Below are 21,112 nucleotides of genomic sequence, written 5' to 3'. Positions count from 1 at the left end.
GGGAGGGAAAAACAGGGAGGGAGGGAGGGAGCAAGCGACAGGGAGGAAGGGAAGGAGTGACAGGGAGGGAGCGAGCGACAGGGAGGGAGGGAGCGAGCGACAGGGAGGGATGGAGAGAGCGAGCGACAGGGAGGAAGGGAGGGAGAGAAAGAGAGAGAGCGAGCGACAGGGAGGGAGGTAGGGAGAGAGAGAGAGCGACAGGGGCAGGGCTGGGGTATAGGGGGACGGAGGCCAGGGAGCCAGATACAGGGCAGGGGGACAGGGGGACGGGGACAGGGAGCGAGAGGATTACAGAGATAAGTGAGGGACTCGAAGGGAGAGAGGAGGACAAGGAAGAGGGGGCAGAGAGAGAGAGGGAGAAAGCGGGTCAGAGATAAGGAGGTAGAGGCAAGGAAACAGAAGCAGATTGAGAGGTGAGAGCAAGGGGGGAGGAGAGAGACAAAGGGTACAGAGCGGGATGGGGAGAGAGATAGAGAGGGGGAGGGGGACGGAGAGAGGGAAAGAGTGTGATAGGGGATGAGGGAGAGGTAGGGTCAGAGGGAAAAATAAAGAGTGGGAGATGGGGTTCACACAGGTAGATGGTGAGAGAAGGGGGTGCGGACATTCGAGGAGGAGGGAGAGAGAGACAGGACTCAGGGAGAGAGGGAGGGAGTGGTTTGGAGAGGGTGGGTGGAAAGAGAGAAGGAAGGGAATAGAGAGAGGGATGGGGAGCACGGAGAAATGTGGGTCAGAGAGGGAGAGAGCGAGTGAGGAGGGACAGGAGAGAGAGAAAGAGACAGAGATATACCAGAGGTGAACGCAAGGACAGAGTGACTTAAACCCAACTCCTGAGCTCAGTCCCAAAATCCTCCCATTCCCTTGGGGCTGAGTCTGTCTCTCTCCAGCTGAGCTTCTTCAACACAAAGACAAACAACAATATAGTTTGCTGTGCTGCTTGGCACTTTTTAATGAACGTTAATAACATATTGAAGTTATGGATGCAGTCAGTGGAATGGTGCCTTTTCTCTTTGGCCTGTGAGTTGAGAGAAACATTGAAATGTTTCCCTGTCACTCCCTGTGGGATAAGGTTGGATAAAGCAGCACGACTCTCAGTCTGTTACCATAGCGACAGGCTGCTTCATTGCTGAAACATTGAACTGAAATGAGAAAATCCTGGATGGATTGATTAATGAGTGAATTTGATTGATTGATGAATTTGGGTAAAGGGATATTTCAGCACATTCTTCAGCTGCTGCCTGAACTTAGTCTGGGTCACGGCATAAATCGCGGTGTTTGTGCAGCAACTGAGCAGCTGCAGCATGAAGCCCAATTCCTGCACAAAGTGATCTAGGTACACAGACCGATATCCAAAATCATACATTCGGCCCCATATAGAATACACCATTAATGCTGACCATAACAGGATGAAATTGGCCGAGATCACAAACAGTAAAATGATGGATTTTTTTCGATTTCTCACTTCTGTGTCACACTGACCGTCCCCATTGGTGTGAGCCCGGAGTCTCCTGCGGGCTCTGCTGGTCACTAAAATGTGTCTGACGGTGAAAACATTGAGCAGCAGAATCAGGAGAAATGGGAGAGCCGGGGTTAGAATGTGGTGGAGGAACTCGATTGTGACCCAGACACGAGAGGAATAAACATCCATTGTTACATCACAAAACCAGGGGATGTTCTCAAGCCGATAGCGAGCTGTGAGCATAAAATACCAGAAAATGTTCTTTAAACAGCTCAGCACAGTCACTGTTCCCAGAGCCACAGCCGTCGTTTTTTCACTGCAATATTTACTTTTCAGCTTCTGGCAACAAATGGCCACAAATCGATCAAAGGTGAAAGTGACAGTGAACCAGACACAACAGTCAGTGGCTGCATAAAGCAGGACGGCGTGGATATTACACATGGGAATGGAATACAGGAAATAAAACTGTTCCCAATAAACAATGGGAATGTGTCTCAATATCAAGTCGAGGATAATGACCAGTAGATCCGCCACGACCATGGCCCCCAGGTAACGTCTGACACATGGAGACAATCCACAATCTTTATAAAGCAGGATGTAGATTGTCACTACGTTAACTGTGAGGAAGGAAAACAAACAAATTATACATCAGCCTGGAGGCAAAGTTACCAGTTTGATTGAGGACCCAGTGACATTTTCAAATGTATCACTGATTTATTGAAAAAAAATGAAGCTGAAATAACAAATAGTAATGTCTCAATTTTTTTTTACAAAAAACGTAAAGTAAAACACAAGAAACTCTCCCTCCCTAAAGACACAAACGCACATCCATGAGAATAGATAGTTTCTGGAACATTCCCACACACTCGAGAGCGGCCACAGGTCACTTATTTACAGTTCCTAATACGGAGGGTGATGATGTTGCCGTCCTGAAGGATTCTCTCCCAGTTCTTTGAAGACAAAAAGAGTTTAGACATTTCTGTCTTTTAGTCTAAATTGTGGTCAATTTTCGGTTGTGAAGAAACATGAACACAGGGAAAATGTATTCACCCCTTTAACTGCCTGAGGGGATTTTGAAACAGTGTCTCCTTCTCCCTGGAACGGGATCTTTTCCCTTGGGATCTTATCTTTTATTCAATTAACTGACACCCAACCATTCACAAATAATGTCATTTCCAAAATGTTCCGGGGAATGTCAGTTACAGAATGTTCCGGAGAATGTCGGTTCCAGAATGTTCCGGAGAATGTCGGTTCCAGAATGTTCCGGAGAATGTCGGTTACATAATGTTCCGGAGAATGTCGGTTACATAATGTTCCGAGGAATGTCGGTTATAGAATGTGATGGAGTCATAAAGATCCACATCACAAAGGCTCTTCTGTCCATCAGTTTTGGTGAGACCCACTCAGCCTCGCAGTGGAAATCTCCCCCCAAAGTCAACTCAATTGGCAAACACAAATTAAAGGCATTGCCAGATCAGCTGAAGTGGTCAGTTATCTCACATTCTCAATCCACCTCACAGAACCAGCCCAGTCACCACAAACCCAGATGAAATATCTGTTCAGCATGGAGCACTGTGCAGACCAGGCTAGTGTACTGCTCAATACAACCTGGCAATCTGTCCAGAGTGGGACACTGTGCAGGCGTCACCAGTCAAATAGATATCAGTCCAGCACGGGGAGCTGTGCAGACCACACTAATGCCTTGATCTATAAACCCGGACTAGATGCCTGTCCAGTGTGGAGAACTGTGCAGACCACACCAGTGCATTGATCTATAAACTCAGACCAGGTACCTCTCCAACACGGGGGTCTGTGAAGTGAACACCACTGAACTGATCTGTAAACCCGGAGCAGTTACCCTCCCAGTGTGTAGATCTGTACAGACCACCCCAGTGCAGTGCTCAGTAACGCTGTGTTAAATCATTGCCCAGCCTGCGGAAACTTGCAGCCCATGCTGGAAGTGACAGGATGTGGGGGTCCCATCCATTTACAGCTCCATATCTCCAATGTGCCATGACAAGGGGTGCCATGGGTGTGAAAATCACTGCCAGAGAGAGATAGTGGGGCATCAGTTTATTTACCAACAAATGGGATGTGTTGGGTATATAAAAAGAGAGGGCGAGATTGAGATACAATGTCATGGAAGGATGCTTTCACAAGTTTTAGAATGCTGACATGTAGACATTTTGATAGCATCTTGCAGCATGGGTCAGTTTTTCAGGAATGATGCGTGAATAGGATATTGCTGTGAGTTCAGATGATGGAGAGTTTTGAATGAGCATTTGCTCTGCATTTGTGACTGAGAGTGTGGTGAGCACAGTCTTTGGCTCATTGGGCTGAATCTAACAATAATTTGTCTCAGTGACGTTTTAGTTGAGTGTGACGGAGAGATAGTCTGCAGGAGGCTGAGCTAGTTTTCTGATGCTATCTTATTAAACTCCCCTCATTATCTACCTACCCCAGCACATGCCATTCCTCTCATTCAGTGCCAGCCTGATTCTCCCACCCATCATGGCTGGTAATAGTTCCTATCACCTGGATGGCCCAGGTATTCCATGATCCCTGGTGCAGGTGCCATCTTTAAAAGGCCAATGGGCACACAGTTGAACTTTCTCAGTTCAGAGCCGCCCTGCATGGTTTACCCCAAGTCTGGCACATAAGGTGCAATTGCACCAAGATTTGTCGAAAGGGGCATGGAGATCCTGGTGGATGGGCTAGTACAGAGAAGGACCATTCTCTTCCCAGAGGAGTCCACACCACTAGACCCATCAAGCATGGTCTGACCTCACCATCCAGCTCAGTGCAGTATCTGCAGTCTGAAGAAATGTCCGGCAATACAGGACATGCGTCAGTAACCTTCCCGGCTCTGCCAGGTTAAGTGTCACCGTATTCTCTCTGCTCCCTCTCTCTCTTTCTGTCTCCATTTCTCTTGTGCCTCCGCTACTCCCCTACACTGTAAACACTGCATGGATTCAACACTGTTGACTGTCTCACTCAAGCCACCTCACCATTTCCCCCCACCCCCGCCTACACCATCACTAACAGCAGGACCAACCACTTTGACCCTCACTCCCTCCCTCCCTTTCTCTCATTCCAGGAGAAACAGCCTGGAATAGGACAGAAAGTGCCAAGCTGGGTGTTGGAGTGTCCGACATCAGTTCTGTCCTCCCTTGCCCCTACCAGGAGGAGAGGAGCCTGGTATGAGCCGGAGAGAACCGGGACAACCCGTGTGGATATCCTGAAACATCCCCGCCCCACCAACCGAGTCAGGAGCAAGTTTAGTGAAGGGTAATTCTCACTTTAAACCCACTGTCAGTTCCATTTCCTCCTGGCACAGCTTAGAAGCCGTGGCCCTAATGCCATCTCCTGTTTATATTGAGTCGGTATGAATGGGCTCCCACGATCTCCCATGGTAAATCAGTAATATTAACCAGAATTTAAGAAATCCAAAGTTAGCTGAAAGCTGGCACTTAAAATGTGACCAAAATCTGCTCATGGTTTGGTCTTATGTACTGGGTAGTGTCCATGCCACTGAGGCAGATAGCTGGATTTGATTCCCACCCCTGAACCTGTGGTAATGTCTCCAGCTCTGGAACAGACTTTCTGGATTCAAGTCCTGCCTGTTTCAGAAGTGTGCCACAGCATGTCAGAACAGGTTAATGAGCAACACACTGGACAATAATGCTGCAGGTTCAGGGGCTGTCGCAGTATGGTGGTACTGTCTCTACTTTTGGGCCCAAAGGTCTAGATTCAAATCCCAAAAAGGAGTTTCATAATATATCTGAACAAGTTGATTAAAATTATTTTAGAATTGTGACTTGATCGAGGAGGAAGAGGTATCAATTTTGAATTTCAGGATTTAGGCCTGGGATGACAGAAAGCATAGCCATTCATGTTGATTGGAGTAAAATTTGCACCTTATAGATACTTGTAAAATCATGAAGGCATGGCCAGGGTGAATAGTCAAGATCTTTTTCCCAGAGTAGGGGAGTCCAAAATGAGCAGGTTTAAGGAGAGAGGGGATAAACTTAAAAAGGACCTAAGAGACAACCTTTTCACGCAGAGGATAATGCATGCATGGAGCAAAGTACCAGAGGAAGTTGTGGAGGCTGGTAAAAACAACATTTAAAAGGCATCGGGATGGGTATATGAACAGGAAGGGTTTACAGGGATGTGGGCCAAATGCTGGCAAATGGGACTAGATTAATTTTGGATATCTGGTTGGCATGGACAAGTTGGACTGAATGGCTTGTTCCTATTCTGTACATCTTTTTGATTCACTCATCCAATTGATCCAGATCTCTTTGTAATCTTAGATAACCTTCTTCTCTGTCCAATGTAAAACCAATCTTGGTGTCATCCGCAAACTTGCTGGTTGTGCCTTCTACAATTCACACCTAAATCATTTTCATATATGACAAACAAATGTACATTCAGCACCGATCTCTGTGGATCACCGCTGGTCATAAGCTTCCAGTCTGAGAAACGACCATACATGATCACTCTGTCTCCTACATTAAGCAGAAATACACAGAAACACACACACCGGCATATAGGGACACAGACACAGTTGTGATAAGTTTTGATTAATAAGGGGATCAAGGGATCATTGAGAAGACAGTAGAATTGTGTTGAGAAACATGTCAGGCATGATCGAGCTGCTCCAATTTCTTATGCTGTATAGTCTTAAGGTATCAGGAATATTTTCCCATGAGAGCAGTGGAGGCTGAGATTGATAAATACTTTACTGAACAGAGTCAATGGGAATGTGGGATAGGTTTGTGGGGCTGAATGGTCACATCTGCTCCTATTTGTTGTGCACTTTAAAGAGGAGGTGACTTGCTGTGAGGTTAACACACTTTAAGGAGTCTCCTAATTAAGATTGAGATAAGGATTTTGCTTTCTCTATAATATTGTGCTGACTGTAGTGTTGTCATCCCCAGGGAACATGGAAGACTCGGTTATTAAAGATTTTTAATGCTGACCTCAACTGACCTTTGATGATCAGCAGAGTCAATATTTATTGGGAATAAACAGGAATGGGGTGTTCAGCCATAAACAGATCAGCCATGATCTTTCTAAATTGAGCAACATGCTCGGGGTCCAAATGGCCAACTGCAGGTCCTTTCTGATGTGTTGTTATCACACTCCACCCCTCGAGGATGTTACAGAGGGAAAGGAAGACCCATTCAGCCAATCAGGATCACGACAGATAGAAGGAGACCATTCTGCCTCTCGAAGGAGTTACATAGGAATCGAATGAAATATTCAGTCATAGAATCATAGAGATATACAGGATGGAAACAGACCATTTGGTCCAACTCATCCATGCTATTCAGATATCCTGAATAAATCTAGCCCCATTTCCCAGCACTTGGTCCATACCCCTCTCAACCCTCCCTATTCATGTACCCATCCAGATGCCTTTTAAATGTTGTAACTGTATCAGCCTCCACCACTTCCTCTGGCAGCTCATTGCACACACGCACCACCCTCTGCATGAAAATGTTGCCCTTTAGGTCACTTTAAAATCTTTTCCCTCCCATCTTAACCTGTGCCCTCTCGTTTTGGACTCCCCACCCCGGGAATAAGACCTTGACATTTTACCCTGATTTGCCATAATTTTATAAACCTCTACAAGGTCACCCCTCAATGACAATTATTTATTTTATTGTGCAACGACTGCAGGAATTTTTCCACACAGCACCCACAGCCAAAAATGAAATTAATCATTAAGATTATCTGTATTTGTGGTGTTGATAAAGGGACAAATGTTAACCAGGCCAATAGGAAACTTCCCCTCCTCCTCAATACGTGTCCGGGGAAAATTGAGCACCGCATTGAGAGGGCAGACAAGATTTGTTGCTGCTTCTGAAAGACAGCATTTTTGACCATGCAGCATTCTACTCAAGTGTTAGTCCATATTCTGTGCTTGTCTTTCAATCTCTCAAGAATCAGTATCATTGACAGTACAACTGCTACCTGATTATCTGGCAACAAATGACCCTAATAGTGTATTGCTGAGCTCAGAAACCCCTTGACAACCAGCTACACACCACAGGAGGAGGCCATGCAACCTTTCTAGGCTGTTACACAGGAACAGGGAGCCCTGGTTCGCTAAAATTAAACACAGAGTAGAAATAACTACTTATTTTTAGGTTGGAAGCTGTACCTAGTGGAATAGCTCAGGGACCAGTGTGAGGTCATCAACAATTTAAAATCTAGATTTACGATTTTAGAGGGAGTGGTGAGAGCACGAGACAGGGGGCAGCCTGGAAGGCAATCTTCTGCTTTTAAAAACTTACCTCGTGAGTCAGCGGCCTACTTGATTCGAGCGGCAGGAGTGCTGAGAGCACGAGCCGGGAAGTGAACAATTATATTCGGGCAATGTCCTATAACAATGGTTCAGATAAATGCAACAAAATGTATTCTAACTAAATCTATCAATGATGCTAAGATAAGCAGGAAATTAAGCTATCAGGAGGAGGTGGAGAGAATGTAAATGGATAAGCAACAGACAATGTGGCAAATGAAATACAATGTTGGTAACTGTGAACCTGTGAGATTTTCAGTCAGAACAAAAGGCTATATATCACATAAATGGAGGGAGATTATGGGACTTAGTGAGAGAGTGTGCTCTGGAGGGTTCACTCTGAAACTTTCAGACATTGGAAGTGTTGCTCTGTCATCCTGGTGGTCTACTCCCTGATGTTCCAAGTTGCCTTATTACTCTCAGTACACGCAAGATATTTTGATGTGGTTGGTTGGCGGTGGGGAGTGGTGAGGGGGAGGGTCTTTTGGATCTCTTTCAGAAATGCATACTGATTCTCTCCAATGTTGCTTTTAATTTCTAAAGAACCAATATCACATCTTGCATCATAGATTCCAACAGTTTCCTTACTGATATCAAGATAATTGGACTGCAGTTCTCCAGACTACCCCTTCTTCCCTTTGTAAATGGTTGGATAACGTTTACTACCTTCCAGTTATCTGCAATGGCTTCCACCCTTTGTAGAATGTACAGGAAAATAAAACACAGTCATCAACAGTGCAATTAATCAATCTATTGCTGCTTTCTTTTCCTGATATTTTGACATGAAGTATATCTCGTCCATCATATTTAGCAATGCTCAATCCAGGTGCATTTCCAAATACTACCTTGTCATTGATATGAATTGACTTTACGTCATTAGTTCCAAAAGTGCCATAATAGCACTTCGTGTTTCTGGGAGATTTTCTGGATCTTCCTTGATGAAGACAGGTGCAAAGTCACTGGTTAGTTTATCCGCTATTTCCCTGTTCTCCACAATAAATTCTCCTGTCCCCATTGCTAATCTTCCACATTTAACCTTGCTTTTATATTGTTTTCTTTGAAGAATAGATTGTAAATTTAGGCAGACTTTGTGTTTCCTGTTCTTTTGTATTCAAGTTCTCTTTTTGATTCCCTTAACAGTTTCGTGGTTCTCCTTTTCTGGGTCATAAATTTCTCAGAATTCTCAGGTTTCCACAATATCTGGAATTCCTCTAAAACCACATCCTTTGATTTAATACAATCTTTAATTTCTTATGTTAACCATCTTTGAGTCAACTTCCCTTTCTTGACTGTTTGTACCTGAGAGAAATATATGTATTTTTCAGACTTTGCAGTATTTCTAGAAATAACAACCATTGCCTGTCTGCCACAAATTTTATATTGTACTTTCCCAGTTCATTACAGCTAACTTGACAATCTTGCCTCATGGATTCCATGATGTTTGACAGTAACATTTGAAAATTTGACATTTTTGCAGACGCCATGTAATATGCAATATATTGCTGTCACTATTTCTCAAAAGCTGCTTCGGAGCAAAGTTATTAATTAGCTCTTCTGACCACACAACACCAAAGTCAAAATTATCTGGTCTCTGGTTTGGTTTGCAACAAAGTCTTCAACCTACCTCATATACACGCATGGATTTTATTTTTCATAGCGTTAGCAGTCACTTAGTTAACGTAGTTTAGATGCAACTTGAGGTCATCCATTATTACTGCAGATTCCACAATACTTGCATATCTAATTTTCAAAGCATAAGATGCACAGAATTTGTGCTACAGTTTTGATTTAGATATATAACATGCTAATATTTGCTTCTTCTTGCTATTTGTAAGCTCCACCCAAACTGATTCAGTGGAAACTGAGCGACATGGCCTGTGGCGTTATTCGTGATGGACTTGGACAAGACATTCGGTGAGGCTCACCTTGACGCTGAAGGAACATCCAGAAATATAGGACTAGTATCAGTAACCATTCCATTGCTGCCAGTATAAGTGCTACTGTATTCTTTCTGCTCCTTCACACTCATTCTATATCTGTTATAGCACCTAACTCCAAACAAGGTTCACACTCTATCACCAAGTAAGGCTCAAACTCTTGCCACTCCCACTACTGAATGCAATACCTTCTTTGCCTCACACTCTCTGTCACCTCGGCAATATCCCTGCAAAAAATAACACTGCATGGAGTCAACACCGTGGACTGACTCACTCTGGACACCTCATCATTTTGCCCAACCTATACCAGCTCTTACAACAGGACCATTCTTTCACCCTCAATCACTGCCATCCCTTCCCTCATGCGAGGAGAAACAGCCTGTAATAGGACAGAAAGAGCCAAGCCGTATGGTACAGTGCCCAACATCCGTTCCTTCATCCTCCCCGACCCGCCCCCCACCCCCATTGTTGAGCAGACCCTGGCACGAGCTGGAGATGACCGGAGCGACTCGTATGGAGATTCTGAAACATCGACACTCCACCAGCTGAGTAAGTAGCTTTGTTCAGTGAAGGGCAATTCTCACATTAAACCCACTGTCATTTCCAACATCAGTTGTCTCACTCCCAAAACAGATACCTCATTGCACAGAGGTGCAGACACAGAAACATTGGTAAACACCCCAATATACTAACACACACAATACATACACGGAGATAGACACACACACACACACACACACACATAGAGGCACACAGAGACATATACAATCACATGCAAATAGACATAAACACACATAGAAACACACAGGCTGATACATAGATGGACAGCCAAAGACACAAATACACAGACACATAAACACATGGACAAAGAGACACATGCACGCATACAGACACACAGACACAGACACTAGTGTCTTTAAGACAGAAATAGAAACGTTTTCCAGTAATTAGGGGATCAAGAGTTACAGGGGAAGACAGGAGAATGATGTAAGACATTATTGAACAGCATATCAGATCCGATTGGTCAAATGGCCTAATTCTGCCCTATTTTGTGTTTAGGCCAACTAGGGATGGACAATAAATTCTGACCCAGCCAGCGACGCCCACCTCCCACTAATGAATAAAAAAAGAGAACGATGTAATTCAGTACATTGACTATATGACACAGGACAGGAAGAGGCCATTCAAACAGCCTAAGCTGCTGCACAGGAACAGGGAAGCTGTCGCTAACAGGAAACAGAGAGTAGAGTTAAATGTTTATTTTCAGTTTGCAAAGCTGTAAATAGTGGAGTACTGCAGAGATCAACGAGGGGTAATCAATAATCAGTAAGCTGTATCACAGACTTGGATGAAGGGGATTGAATAGATCAAAGCTCAATTGGCTCTTACACCGAGATGGTCATTCAATAAGTCGTCAAATGGAGGTATTGAGCTTGCAATGTGATATAGACTGGGGAGGTTAGTGAGCAAACCTTCAGCAGAAATAACATAACGTCAGTTGTCTATTTTGGCAGGAAGGATAAAACAACAGTAAACAATTTAAATGGAGAGAAAATGTCAGAACTCTGTGATGCAGACTGTTTTTGTGTTCCTGGTACGTAAATCCGTAGATGCAGCAAGTGATTTGGAAGATAAACGGAATGATGCTGTTTCTGGGAAAGGGTATCTTTTCAATTGTAGGAATGTTTTACTGCATCTTTATGGGGAATTGATACACTGTATGCAGTTCTGATCTCCTAAACTAATAAAAAAACATAATTGTTTCAGAAGATTTTCAAAGATTTTTCCCTTTACTCATCCCTGGAATGAAGGCCTTTTATTATGAAAGATTATCTGTTGAGGTCTTAGATGAGAAATCTTATTGAGTGACACACGATTTTGAGAAAAAGTGTAAGACTAAAGGTAGGGAATAAATTTTAAGCTTAAGATGTGTTGATTTTAACACAGATATCATAAAGACATTATAATGTTTAAAATTATTTTTAAAAATTACAAAGACGGATATAAACATCATCAAATTACAAGGAAGGGACATTTTTGCCGATGAAAGACACTGTGTATGACAACAGGAATGATACACCTACGTATAGTCCTTAATCATATATTCCAGAGAATGTTCAAGGAGATCTCACATGGTCCACTTTGGTGTTCAGTTGACATTATTGTATGTTTGAAAGCAGAGAGGAAGAAAAATGTTACCTGCCTGAGAAGCAGCAGGTGATTGCTCCATCTGTCTTACTTTGTTCCTCCAGACAACAAAGTATGAGAGTAGAAAATTGCTGAGTCATCTGCACCACTCTTGGAGGATTCCTGAGGAGGATTCATTGGAATCTCTGCACTGCCTGAAGTAAAAGGAGTTCAGCCAAATCCAACTGGTCCAGGAGGAAATCTCATACCAGCAGCTGCGTGAGCACAATAACTTCAGGGGTGGAATAACATTTGGGACACTATCATTTTTCCATTTGGTATGAGTTCAACTGTTATGAAACTCTGGAAAGCTTTCATTTTTCTGTTTGTCTTAAGAATTGTGTAAATGTGTAAGAGTCTGTATGTCTGTGTGTCTCACATTTTTCTGGAAAATGACCCAGTTTTAGACCTACATCACTGGCCATATCACTCAACAGGTTACATTTAAATTTTGTTATAACCAGTGGAGGAGTGGAACAGTAAAAGGAATCAGTGACCTTCCAACATTGTTAGAAACACGAATGAGAAATTCTCAAAGGTCTGCTCAATGGGAGTACTCTTCCCCAGATGTTTGTGGTACCTGGGTGCTTGCATTTATTCAAAGGTGAGTTTTTTAAACTTTAGCAGACAAGTGAATGAAAGAAAATGGTGTACAGACAGAAAAGTGCTGCTGAGACCACAATCAGATCAGCCACGATCTTAGTGCCTGGTGACGCAGTGACAGAGTGTCCAATCACCCACTCTTGCCCCTTGGTCCTATGTTTCAATGTTCCATTCAGCCCCTCAAACCTCCGGCACAGGAGCAGATGGAAGCCACTTGCTCCAAATACCTGGCCCACAGTTCCTCACAAGTGTCACACATGGTTTGGTGTGGGTTGGAAAGTATTATTGAGAAATCCAGGCTGGGAACGAAAGAGGCCTCTGGTCTCTTTAAAGAGTTGCCCCTCTCTGCAACTTGTGCATCATTTGTTGGTCATGTGGCAGATCCAGATTCGTTGTGAATGTCGGCCCAGACCTCAACCAGAGATGGCTCACAAAATACTTTGCTCTCTCTGTCTACAATGCTCAATAATAGAACCTCCAGGAAAATCACAACCATTAACATTCCATTTACAGAATATGTGAACATTAGAAAAGGCAGGAAGTAATTCGGATAGTCAAGCGTGCCTTGCCACTTGATAATATCATGGCAATCTACTGTTGGCATCAACTCCCCCTTAATGCCAAATTGTTCACATGCCCCAACTCTGTGACAGATCAAAAATCAATCTACCTCCTCTTTAAATACTTTCACTGATCTCGCTCCCCTAACTCTCTACACTAGATAACTCTTGACATTCACCACACTCTGTGAGAAGAATACACTCCCTACACACACACCATGCCCTGTTAACATGAACAAAAGAGGTGAACACAAGTGTTACACAGGAAGAGAAGGAGTCTGGCCAGCACATCGAGCTGTTAAACAGGAATGGGCAGAGCCCAATCAGGCCCTGGAACTTGTTGCATGGTACTAGGCAGAGGTCATTCAGGTCCTCGAGACACTCATACAGGAAAACGAGGATGTCATTGATGCACCAATGAAGCAGAGACTGCACAGATAGACTGCTCCATGATGTCAGTCATGGTTCCATTGCCTGTGGAACATGTGCAACTTTAATGTGGTTTACTGGCAGTGAGGAGGGACGTCAAATGTTTTTTGCCAAGTCTCAAGGAGGCATCTTACATCTCCAAGAAGACAGAGCCTTGTTCTCCATGGAGGTCAGAAGCTGGTGGGAATAGTTAACTGTTTTAGAATGAAAGTATTGTGGCTGTTGCCGGGATTGTGGGTAACATGGCATTCACGGCAGGATTATACACCAACTGCACATTAATGTGGCGAGACTTTATTGAAAGCCTTGACCTCACTCTCTCTCTCTCTCTCTCTCAATCGGCTTGGGGAGTGGGGGTGGGATGGGAGAATCATCCTCAGAGGCAATTAAACTATCCAGAATCATGCATCCTGAGTAAACAAAAAAGTAAGCCATGGAATTTATCACGTTATCGGTGTCTGTTTAGAACATAATGATAGTCCACAACCCTCAAGTTTCAATGCAATCACCTCTTATTTTCTCACAGTGCTACAGATTAATCTTCACTCACTCCTCATGGTACGATCATCCCAGGGATTAGTCCAGTGAAGCTCCTTTGCACTCTCTCTTTGGCAAGGCTATCGTTCCTTATAAAAGAGAGAAAATCTGTCCAAAATTCCCAAAATACTGCTCAATAACACTCCCAGAGTTGATCACAATGGTTCTTTTTCCTTACTTAGTCATCTACTAAACCGACAGCAACAGGAGGACACAGTATGACCTAACCGACTGGCCACACTGCCCTATATCAAGAACATTTTGTAACTAACAACAAGACTCCGAAGACCACTGGGAATCATGGTGGCCCACAAACCCAAAGTCACTCTATGGCAAACTCTTACAAGGATGAAAGACCCCATTCCCACAACGTGCAGAACGAACGTGGTTTATAAAATAACATCCAATGACTGCCACAAACATTACATCGGACAGACAGGAAGGAAATTAGCCATCAGAATATATGAACATCGAGCTAGCAGCAAAACGGCACGATGAACTCTCCTTAATATCTGTACATTCAGACAATGAAGGCCATCAGTTTAAGTGGGACAAAGTAACCATAGTAGCCCATGCCAAATATAGACACACATGGGAATTCGTAGAGGTATGGTTTTCCACCCAAACTTCAATCAACAAACACATAGAGTTGGACCCCAAAGATAAACCCATACAGATTAAAACCAGAAATGACAGCTCTTAACATAATGGACCAGACAGTATAAATTCCAAGCGGAGTCGAATAACACCGTTTCATAGTAGGCTCCACTGATGATGTTACCGAGCATGGTGACGAAAAGTCTGAACAAAAAAAAACCACTTTGGCGAGCAAGTCAACAACCTCAACCACAACCCGAGCTATCGATCTTTGCTAAAACTGAACCATCTGTTTATTTCCTGTGGTGGAAAATCCATTCCTTCTCGATGTACTGCGACTGACATAGAATTGAAAAGTTCCTTGCATCTATATATCAGCTCCAATAAAGCCAGCAACAGAGGTGCCTACGGAGATGAACATCACTCTCATGGAAAGACTCAATGAGAGAGAATGCACTTGAAATAGGGAATTGCCACATACCTGAATGGAAATGAGTTGTAGGAATAGGGAAACAGACAGAGGAAGGGAACTATCTTTACTTTTATTCGTCTTTCATGGGATGTGTGCAGCCCAGGTCAGGCCAGCATGTTATGCCTATTTTGAACTGAGTGGCTTGTTCAGCTGTTCCATAGAACAATAAAGAGTAAAACACATTGCTGTGGGTTTGCAGTCAGACGGAGACCTGACCAGGGAAGGATGACACATTGCCTTCTCTAAAGGACATGAGGCAAGCAGATGGGCTTTCTTTTTAATAACAAAGATGACGGTTTCATTTAAATGTCACCAATTTCCTTCATCAGATATCAACAGATTATTATTCTGTGCCCCTAGATTATGAGTCAATGACTTGAGCGCAATGCACTCTCTTCCTGTTTGACAGATTCTGTGGAGAGAACAAGTTAAACATCTCAGGTCTAATTATTTTGTAACAGAAGCGAAGTTAGAAGGGACTTGAAAGTTGTATTCGGATTTAACAAAGGCACAAATGATGATTTATTCAGAAGTTGCAGTGAAGCTGAGGAGGAGACTGGGATATCATGATGGTGGTAATGGCAAAGATTGGTGAGTGGGGAGGATATGGAGATGTGAATCTGTGCTGAAAAATAAATCATGGAGTTTGAGAACAGTCTGGTTCCTCCTCCCATATTGGTGAGTAACCTTGACATAGTAATCTGCTAGTTATAATGTGTAAGAAACATAATTTTGGATTGGAACTGAAAACATTGACTTCCACCTTTCCAAAATTTGCATACCATGAACCGCAAGTCAGTTCAACCCGGTTTAATAGACAGAGAGACTTACCAGGAACACCAAATATCGCAAGGATGGGATAGTAACCACCTTGAATAACCATCAGTACATCATAAATCCGCAATGCTAATGATATCCAAGGCTGAGAAAGCCAGTAAAGACCCAACGATAAACTCCTGTCCATTGTTGGAACATTCCAGTCTATTGTTCTCAGATTCTGATCTCTCCTTCCCCTCCGTCTGCAGCTGCTGATCCCTGTTAGTGCTGTAGGTGATGCTCCCGCTCATACTATGGGATAACACTTTGAAGGGAGTCCCTTATTCATAGAAGAGGCAAACCCTCCAGTGACACATTTAGGATCCACAGAGACTGACATTAATCACAAACACTGAACAAACAGCTCCAATTAACCCCTTTCGATTCAATAATGGTTTATTCAAATTCAAAATAACGTTTAACTTTTGCACATTTTGGATGGGACATGTGAGGATGACCGAGGGAAGGAATGTTAGAGATGGTCAACCAATTGTGTGCAATCATTCAACCTGCTTTGGATATGGGAGTAATACCAAAGGATTGTCAGAGCATAAACATGCTTATCTGTTCATAAACATCCTGTAACTATTGATCAGTCATGACAATATCAGCAGCATATTGAAAGAACATTGATAGTCCATAATCTGAGGGGAAAATGTGCCTAAAACAACAGATAAATGGTATGGATATGTTAACAGAGAATTGTACCTGATAAACACAGTTCAGATTGTTATTCCAAGATCAGAGAGGGCAGATGAGGGTTGTGCTGTTGATGTTATTGATGTCAATGGACTGTGATGAAGCATCATTTATTGGACATCAAGTAACGTGTGATTTCTTTGTATTCATTTGTAGGATGTGGGCGTCGCTGGCTGGCCAGCATTTCTTGCCCTTTCCTAGTGGCCCTTAAGAAGGTGGTGATGAGCTGCCTTCTTGAACCGCTGCGTTCCTCCTGCTGTTGGTTGACCCACAATGATTGTGAAATTGGAGAATATACAGAAAACACAGAATTGGAGGACACAGCTGTTGAGACTAGAAGGAGGGACAATGATATTCCCCAGTCATCAGTCTTGGAATATTACTCTTTATAACTCATATGAAGAGCAGACTCAACGATACATCTACAATGAGAAATGAGGAGAAACAATATTAATGAAATGTATTTATTCAAAACAAAATACAGGACAAAATGACTTTCCGTACGTACCAAAATATGGAAGGTACAAAGAGATAAGATTATTATAATGCACTCATGATATTGAGCTAAATGAATTGAAATGTGGATTACAAAATCGTGGAAGTGATGTGCAAAATTTATCAATCTGATACTGATTTCCCCTTTGTCAGTGATCCTCCTCACTGAGATTCTCTGTCCCAATCTCTCACACAGTGTGTATGATATCAGTTCTTGCAGCTGTTGGCCCAGTCTATTTGAATAAATCAGCCTTCTCCCTGGAGCAATTCTATTTGGTTGGTTGGATTCTGTTTAGTGGTTAGCAAATCAGCTCTGTGGCATTATTGGAGATCAATGATCTGGGATGACAGCCAATATCAGCATAGTGCTCACAGGGTACGGCATCAGACAAAGTGTTTGCAGACCATGGGAATTTCTAAATAAAATTTCCATCTTTTGTCTGTCTCTGTCTATCTCCCCTCATTCTGTCTTCTGATTTATTTAACTTCCACCTCTTCTAGCATGCCTTTTTCTCTCACTTGGTCTGTCGCTCCCCTTTCTCTCCTCTCTCAGTTTATCTCCCTTCACTTCCTTTCTCTCTGTTTATCTCTCTCTCTCTCTTTTTCTCTCAGTCCATCTCCACATATTCTCTCTGTCTCCAAATTATGCAGTTGGATAGCTCATGGACCACTATGGGCTGATTGGCATCCAACTGTGCTGTAATAATTCTGAGGTTTTCTGACACACAATAAAAAACTTTAGATGGCTGGAGAGAAAAGCTGGTCCAATGACGGCCACAGTGCACAATCATCCTTTATCCCTTCCTGTTCTTCTGATGTGCAGCTGCCTCAAAATGCCTGTTAAAATCGATTGAATGAAATTTGAGGGGGGAGGATGTTCACCAGAGAATATTTCAATCAGGAATTAATGAAGAATGAGATTGCAGAATAATATAAATAATAAAACAAGAACACAGCAGCACAAGAAATGAGAACAGAATAGAACTTATCATTGCAAGTAATTCCAAGTTCAACATCTTGATGTGACAAGTTGTCTAACTTGAACATAAACAGGAAAGCAGTGTTTCTGATTCCGAACATTATGTAAGAAAAGACTCAGCATCTTCAGTTTAGACTTTCCTATAATTAGAAAGGTTTTCAATATTCCACAATTTATTCTTGCTGAGGACTGTGATAAACTTCACCTACGGTGTTGAATTCAACGACACTGGCATCACAAGATTGATCCTTTTAAAATAACAGGCTGAAAATGACAATCATCGTACAGACAATGTGCTCCCGGCAGATGAGACTCACTGACGGCACCATGCATTCAACACATTATTGGACTGCTGGCTGATACTGAATCCTGCCACTATCGGTATCATAGGGCTTACCATTGACCTGAACGTGAAGTCGAATTGAAATAAAAATACATGGTACAAGAGCAGGTCAGAGGCTATCAATTCTGCAGTGAATAATAGACGAAAGGACCATTATGACATGGGAGAAAGCAATATATTTCAGACATTTGGCCCATCGAATCCGCTCCAACATTTGGTCATTGCTGATATGTTTCTAATCCCCATTCTCTTGCTTTCTTCTATAACGCATGATCTGCTCGCTAATGAAGAACCCATTTATCTCTGTCTTAAATAATGTTGCCTGCACAACCTTTTGTGGCAAAATGTTCCACAGATTCACCACCGTCTAGCTGAAGAAATTCCTCTTCATCTCAGTTCGAAAGGGTCATCCCTTCAATCTGAGGCCGTGCCCTTGCATCATATTCTCTCTGACGAGTGGAAACATCTTCTACATGTTCACTGTATCCATTGTATTCTGTCAGTTTCAATCAGACCCCTCCCCTTATCTTTCTAAACTCCATTGAGTACAGACACAGAGTCCTCAAATGCTCCTCATATGACAAGCTGTAATCCCCAGGCTCATTCTGGACCTCATCCAATATCAGCACATCCTTCCCTGGATGCAGTGCCCAAAACAGCTCACAATATTCCAAATGCAGTCTGACCAGAACCTTTATACAGCTTCAGCAGTACATCTCTGTTCTTGCATTCTAACCTTCTTGAAATTAATGGTAACATTGCATTTGACTTTCTAACTACCTTTCCAACTGAACCTGCACCTTAACCTTAAGAGAGAACGAGGACTCCGAAATCCCTTTGATTTCATGAAGCCTTTCAGAATGTAGTGTATGCTCTATTCTGCCAACCAAAGTGCATAATCTCACATGTTCCCACGTGGTGCTCCATCTGCCATTTTTTGGCCACTGTCCGATCCTGTCCAAGTCTTTCTGCAGCCTCCCCACTTCCTCAGCATCTCCTGTCCGCCCAACTATTATTGTATCATCTGCAAACTTAGCAAAAATGCCCTCAGGTCCTTCTTTCAAATTGTTCATGTATATGACAGCTCGTAAGTCCCAAAGGACTGTCCACTATCCATAAGGCACAACACTCAAGGCGCTTGATGCCATTCAGGTTAAAGCAGTGGCTTGACTGGAATCACATCTGTAAAATATTCACTCTCTGCCCCAGCAGCACTCAGTAGGACCACATCCTGTGCCTGATTTGTTGTGAATTTACCCCATTATGGTGATGCAGAATTTGATGGCGCATGGTCCTGGTCTATTGATGCCTCACTGTCTCGACACAAACTGTGTGGTGCTCACACCAACCAGTATTTCCATGTGTTGATGATGACTGATGGAGGTGGGGATGGGGAGCGATGTCTATAATGAATGACTGTGTGACTGTCACTAACTGGGGGCTGATGCCCGCACCGACAGCCCTGGATGTGCCTGTGCCCGCTGTCACACCACAGACGTCAGATTGGTCTTTCTGGGAGTCAACCCAAGGAAAGCACTGGGCTCTGACTGTGTCCCCAGCCGAGCACTCAGATCCTGTGCAGACCAACTGGTGCGAGGTATTCACCAACTTCTTCAACCTCTCCTTCCTACAAGCGGAAGTCTCCACCTGCTTCAAGAAGACCACCATACATCCCCTCCCTTTAAGGGAGGGAGAGACACAGGCTGTAGAGACTGACTCCCCACCATTAACTCATTGCCCAGCCTCTCAGAAACTAAACCCTGGGGGCAGTCAGAAAGCATTTGCCCTTTAATTCCAGTTGAAATCTGTTCCTATTCTCTGGGTTTAAAATCAAGGGAAAGTGCCGATAATTGGGTGAGATTTTGGAAGTCAGTCAGTAATGGGATCTCATTTGTTTCTGTTTATTTTTGTTTCAAACCATCTTAACTTTGATTCAATCAATTTCTATCTCTATCCTTCGCTCTTCTTGTGGGATTTCTGAGAGACTGAAGCTTGGACACAGGGAGAGGGAGACACACAGGCTCTGGGAGTAGGAATGAATCCAAGCTTCTGGAGTAAATCACTCTTCTGTCCTACCCTTCAAACAGAAACATCGGTGCAGTTATGAGGCAATATGAGACACCTTCGTGTGTCCCGTTCTCTGGGCTTAATATCAGGGGCGATGCTGGGTTGGGGAAGAAGGTGGGTGGGAGGTGGGGGAGGGATGGGAGGTGAAGGAGATATTGTTTGATTTTGTTAGTAATCCTCTTTATTTTTTCACTGTTAGGGTTAAATAAATAAATTATTATTTGCTGCTTATAAAGTTGATATCGGGCATTTTATTTCATTTAATCTCTCTTTTTAACATATCATACATGGGGAGGCGAGCTTTTCTAGGTGACTCGGGTTTAATCATTAGAGGGGAATCTCAACTCCCTCCGTAATGGACTGGGGCTTCTGTTTTGGTTTAAATATCAGAGGGATGTCTTTCTTCCCTCTCGAACAGATTGGGGGCTCAAGTCCGGGATCTGGCCAGTTCATGTACGGGATCTGAATGGATATGAACGTATTTGGACAGATTTAAACAGAGTGGGAGATTTGTGTGCTAGATCACTAAATAGAACTTAGGTGAGAAAAATCTGTTTAATTTTGGTTACTTGTGGGGGGTAAAATTAAATGTGAGGGAAATGGCTCTTACCATTACTAAAGA

The 21,112-nt window shown here is 43.2% G+C and overlaps 1 long non-coding RNA gene and 1 pseudogene across 1 annotated transcript; both read left to right on the top strand.

The window, feature by feature from the left end:
- The window catches only part of LOC125483572, an 82,674-nt pseudogene that overhangs the window by 45,643 nt on the left and 15,919 nt on the right, over positions 1-21,112 (top strand).
- Positions 1,879-11,347, top strand: LOC125483573. The gene is made up of 3 exons (XR_007262522.1): positions 1,879-2,005; positions 9,605-9,683; positions 10,766-11,347. It is a non-coding gene; the product is annotated as an uncharacterized LOC125483573 (long non-coding RNA).

This window comes from Rhincodon typus, chromosome 7, assembly GCF_021869965.1.
Source record: "Rhincodon typus isolate 14 chromosome 7, sRhiTyp1.1, whole genome shotgun sequence".
Classification (NCBI taxonomy): Eukaryota; Metazoa; Chordata; class Chondrichthyes; order Orectolobiformes; family Rhincodontidae; genus Rhincodon; species Rhincodon typus.
Note: the sequence above shows the minus strand (reverse complement) of the source record. Positions and strands in the feature narration are given on the sequence as shown.